General features: G+C 35.4%; 1 long non-coding RNA gene across 1 annotated transcript; it reads left to right on the top strand.

The window, feature by feature from the left end:
• Positions 1–4,969: 4,969 nt before the first annotated feature.
• LOC132610569 (uncharacterized) lies at positions 4,970–5,718 on the top strand. The gene is made up of 3 exons (XR_009571174.1): positions 4,970–5,050; positions 5,129–5,212; positions 5,641–5,718. It is a non-coding gene; the product is annotated as an uncharacterized LOC132610569 (long non-coding RNA).
• Positions 5,719–5,926: the final 208 nt, after the last annotated feature.

The raw sequence follows: 5,926 nt of genomic DNA, 5'->3' as shown, positions 1-5,926 counted from the left end.
GTTGGGTCTTTTGAAAAATGGGTTGGATTGTGAATGACTTGGGTCTAATTACATGTGGACCAATAAAAATAATGCTCACATATTCAATTAAAAAATTCAGATATTCCACATCGCTAAAAGGCAGGGCAATTTTAGGCTTAAATTTAACGCTGAGGGCATTTTTGACATTTTTGAGCAATTTCTAATATGTTAAAGGCATTTTTGCCTCTGCATTAAGAATAGGATATACAACTCGATTACTAAAGATACAACATTTGATTGAAATTAAATACAGAAATGAAGACTCTAAGCTACCACAAACTAGTAGCTCAATCCTAGAATGCTGGAATAATCTCTGATGCTCTCTCACGAACCTACAACAAGTCAACTCAATCTGAACACAAAGGTACAACAAGAGTAGCATGGGTACAAAATCAACATACACTCAGCAAGTATCATTGACCGACTCCAACAAGGTAGTGACAAGTGTCGGCCTTAAAAATACTTGCTTTAACTCATATAATCTCAAATAATAAGGAATTATTTCCATAAAGGTCAATCCATCCTAAACAACATAATAAATATGCACATATACGACCATACATTGGGATTCTTTTCCCTTCATCGCTAGCCAGTAAGGATGCTATCTCTCTTCTCATTCATCACTCAACCATCAAAATATGGTATATAATTAACAAACTCTTTTTTTTATATTTATAGAAATGATATGTACAGATAAGAGTCATGATGCAATGCATATGATGATGACTCTTTACCAAAACCGTCTCATACCAATTCTCCAAGCCCTATGCGCACACATTGATCCAACTGGGGTGGCCAGTCAGTGACCAATGGGGGGACAACCGCGTTGTCCATACTCTACACAGTACAAAATCTCATTGTGCCATAATCATATCAATTCTTCTCAGAATAAGATTCTATCGAACCATAATCATGTACATCAATTCTCTCGAAGCAAGATTCCATTGGACCAAATGTCGCCTCTAGTTTTCGACATATTTCAAGGTAAAGTTATCAGTAATTTATAAAGTAATGATACAATAAATGAGAAATGAGGTCGTTTGACTTATGATGATTAGGCCACACTACTAAAAAACCAGCGTTTAGTGACGGAATATTAGCGACAGCCCATATTCTGTCGCTAATTAACGACGGATTAGCTACGGATTACTCATTTTGTCGCGAGAAAAGCAACTAAAATTTTATCTCATTATATAGCGACGGATTAGCAACGAAAACTGAATTTCGTCACTAATGATTAGCGCGAAATTTTGGCGCCTTAAATTTCACTACAGATTTAGCAACAGAAGAGGCGCGACAAATTTTATTTTTATGTAGCGACGGATTCAGCAACGAATACTCCGTCGCTAGGCCTTTTAATTTTTCTCGAAAAAAATATATATTTGCAGCAACGGAAATATTTGTCGCAATATTAATCATTAAAAGAAATCAATGTATTATTTAGCGACGGAATATAAAATCCGTCGCTATTCCGTCGTTAAGTGTTAAAATAGAAGATATAACCTAGGTAAACATTTCAGTTCATTTCACTTCAAAACACTCCCAACACAGATATAGAGAGAGAGTATGCGAAATTGCTAACATAGAGAGAGAGAGAGAGCGCACAACAGAGATCAAAATAATGTGAATCTAGGGTTTCTATTGTGTTTTTCTCTTCTTCTGCTGCATCTTTTATCTAAAGGAAAGGTATGTTTTGATTTTTCTATGTTTTATGGGCAGTTTCTTTCTTCTTTATCTCCTTCTTTGTGTTTTCTGACATTAAACCTAAAATAGAAATTAAGAAATCTGTGTTTTTTTGCTTATTATCTAAAGGACAGAGTGCCTTTAAGTGGCTTTTTGGCTAAAATCGAAGGTGGGTGTCTTGAAAACTGTTGGGTTTATAATTTATTTGAAGGTTAAGTGTTGGGAATCTCTATTTGGGCCAAAATCTGATGAAAATGGAAATTCGACCTTTGTTTGTGCTAAACCTTGTAGGATAATATTATTTGGTGGTTAAAGTTTGTTTTAATTCGTTGCATGTCGAGAAAAAGCTTGAAGAACTCAACATTCTTTATATTTTGTGATTTGAAATCAGTATTAGTGAACTGGGTTTCTTACTTGATTTTTTTTGTACTCTATGATTTGAAATCAGTGTTAGTGAACTGGGTTTCTTACTCGATTTTTTTTGTTTCAGTTTCAGTTTGTCATTTTTGTTTTAACTACAAGGTGAATGATATGTTCTGTTTCACTAAGTTATTTCAGCTTCTTCTTCCATTTAGAGGTCATTCGGTTGTATTAATGATATGAAGACAGAACATTAATTTGATTGCTTTGTTTATGTCAACATTAATAGGAACATGAATAATCTAGAGCGTGATTGGATGTACGATAGGTTGGATGACCGAGGGGGTATAAACTCTAGCTTTGTAACCGGTGTAGATAATTTTATCCGATTTGTACGATAGGAAATAGAATATCATTGACCTTCCTTAAGCCATTTGTACCCCCAAATACTACCATTCTGTGGCCAACAAGAACAGCACTGTGGCTATCTCTTGGCCCCGGTCCTCTTGAGACCTGAAATCATTCCTTCGACTTCTCCTGAAATAGAGCACCTAACAGACGTAAATCATTCAGCTAATGAGACCCCATGGCTCACCTGAAATTGGACAAGTATGTGACCGTACTGCAGTCCAATGATGGATATGGCAGCAGCTGTTAGCGAACTGCAAAAGGATTACCAGCAGAAGAAGTTGTTAAACGACAAACTAGAGAATAAGTGAAATTAGAAACATGACATTACCATATAATAGGTACATTTCATAGAAGAATTCGAGGATGAAAAATAATGACAGATTTGTTACCTTAAAATGCCTTCAGTATCAAAAGCGGCATGACACCAAGATGGCATGTTGGATCCATTGTATTCCTGTGAAAGATAATATTGGTCATGAAGGGGCTAACTGTGAGGTTTGGACATAAGCTTGTTAGCAGTGCAGTTCAGTAAAAAGTTACCTTCATATTTCTATATACAGGTTTTGCTCCGAGTATGTTGTTGTTGTTGCTGCTGTTGTTGTTTATATTACAAATATAAGATAACTGATGGCAAAAGTTCTCCAACCCAATTAGGAATCGAAATGAGCAGTAATGAGTGTCAGTCATTTTTAAGCTTGTATTGAATTAAAGCGGGCGGTTATAAGCTTCCATAGGATAACAATTGATTACAAAAGTTCTTGACTATGAGCAGGTGCTTTACATGCCGAATCAAAGGTAGAAAAATATTACTTGTATCACTCAAAGCAGTTCTTAGTTGCCATGTTTTAGGACTGCAGCTTCGAGTTTATTTACTGCACTAATTTAGTTTTCCTGAGGTAATTTCTTTTCCTAGTCTTTAGGAGTTTTTCAGCAGATTTGTTGTTGATCTTTGGGTCTTTGAAAGTTAGTATTCTATTATAAATTGAAGTCTTAATTGCAGTGATATATCGAACTTTTCAATTTCAGTTATTTAGCTCTATTCCTTTGCTATTCTCATTCTTTCATTACTCAAAAGTTTTCCTTTGTTCTTTTTCTGTTTTTTTTCACTCAAATTAACAACAGCAGTAACGACTCATCAGACTCATCTTTAAGCTTCTGTTGAGTTCTTAACGTGTTGCTTAGAGCCACTCGCATTACTTTTAGAATCTAGTTCAGATTAAGGGGAATAGAAAATCAAACAGCTTCTAACCTCATAAATGGTGCTTCCTGTTGACTGTGACACACTGAATTTCCAGTCAGGTACATACAGACCATACAACAACCCACAATGTATAGCAGACAATAGGAACATGATACACCTACAAATGAAGTAAAATGTTGTTAGGTAAAACTATAGACAAATATAACCATAGAGGACAAGAAACAAAACTTTATAAAAAGAAGATCGATAATAAGAATGCCAACATCATTGTAGTTGGAATCATCAGTTTTCAAATAAAAACACATAAATTTCTCCTGTTAATAAACAATGAGGCTTAGTCCAAGTATTTAGGTTGAGACCTTATACCAACATGTCATGGTTTTGATTTCCACCAGCGACAAGCATATATTTTTATCTAATTTACAGGGGATTAATGCCTACTTACAAGTATTCACTGTTTTTTTAGTAGTGAGGGTTGTTCAAACTCAAAACATGGTGTGATTCTTCTCTTCTATGCGCTTAACCTATTGTTTCATTGATATTGAATGCAGGTGCGGTTGATAGGCTATTGTGTTGAAGGCTCCCTCTTTCTTGTATATGAATATGTTGAGAATGGTCGCATAGGCCAACATCTACGTGGTACAGGTATCTTTGATGTTAACTAATCACAATTCACATGTCATAATTAACCACTCTTTCAGTAATAGTTAAGTTCCTTAAAGAACTTATACTCAATCTGGTATATTTATCTCGAGGAAGGGACCCATTGCCATGGTCTAAGAGGGTTCAAATTGCTCTAGATTCAGCTAGAGGTCTTGAGTACATACATGAACATACCTATTAAACATCATAGGGTCAAAATGGTTCTCATTAGAAAAAGTTAAATAAATGTTCGACCAAGTGTCTTCTTGAAGATACTTAGTTTAGAAGGAAAAGTAAGACAAAAAACATAATAATGACACAGGGACAATAAGGGAAGAAGTGGAAAAGATTTAGTGCACAGACTAGGAAAATAGATATGGTGAAAGGAAATCTGACATTGTCAAAGTACTACTATATAAATAGCTATGGTGATAAGGAACCTCATGCCTTCTTCTTGGTTTAACAAAGTTTGTCCTGCTGTGAATTAAGGTGTGGTTTTGATACACTTCACCAAATGATCACTTATTCACATGTATTATCCAGAAGAGTCACATTTATCTCATAGAGCTGGGACATCAGCTCCGAAGAGGCACTATATGTATATTTAAGCTGTTTGATTTCTTTTGAAACAGTTCTGTATGCAAACTTTTCAAGGACACCTACACTTCTACCGAGTCAAAGAAGTGAGAAGCAGACAAAACAAGCATATAAGATGTTGTCTGATTGCTTCAGGTTGTAAGATAATTATTAATTTAACGGCTTCGACTAGTATTTTGGTTTTCCATCTTATGTGTTGGTTATGTTCAACAGATATGGAATGAACACTGCTTGCTGTAGAGCCAAGACACTTGTGGAGTACTTTGGCGAGCACTTCCTTTTGGAGAAATGTCTGGTGTATGTCAAGAACACTTGCTATTGTGCTTTCTCTTTTGTTCCTTACAAGCTGTTTCATGTCAAGGATGTGTGCTTGTGCTTTTCTTTTGATTTTCTTCCACTTTCCCTTATGGGGTTGGTGTGGAGGGCACATAATGTCCGTAGCCTGGTTTCTTTCTAATATTTGACTCATCTTAGGTTAGTCTAGAAGTTGAGGTTTTAGGTATTCGTTTTATCACAGGACATGCTACATAAAAGAGATGTTCATTTCTAGTAGTTTGAAGTAAAATGACTTGCTATGCATGTAAAGATGTGCCAAATGCATCCCATTGCTAATATTTTTTTCAATTCATGCTTACTGATGTTTGTCTTTATCTATAGATTTTCCTTACTTCCGATGAGATTTCACTTTCTTAGTTTATGTCTTTTGCCTGGTACATAATGCACAGGTGTGATGTATGCATCAAAGGACCACCTGAAAGACAAGATTTAAAAGCTGAGGCGATGATCTTCTTGCAAGTTGTTGCTGCTCATTGTGTGAGTACGTCTGCCATTGTGTGAGAATCTTCTTTGAATCATATGTTGGGATGCTTATAATAATCTGTAATTCTTTGTCTCTTTTGTGTAAAGCTACCATGTCATACTGAAAGTAGCTTTAACTTGTTGAGCAGATGTCCTCCACATACATGTTAATCCTACTCTAGTAAGTTGTGTTTAATTTTGCTCATCTCTGAA

Source organism: Lycium barbarum, chromosome 9, assembly GCF_019175385.1.
Source record: "Lycium barbarum isolate Lr01 chromosome 9, ASM1917538v2, whole genome shotgun sequence".
Taxonomy (NCBI): Eukaryota; Viridiplantae; Streptophyta; class Magnoliopsida; order Solanales; family Solanaceae; genus Lycium; species Lycium barbarum.
Note: the sequence above shows the minus strand (reverse complement) of the source record. Positions and strands in the feature narration are given on the sequence as shown.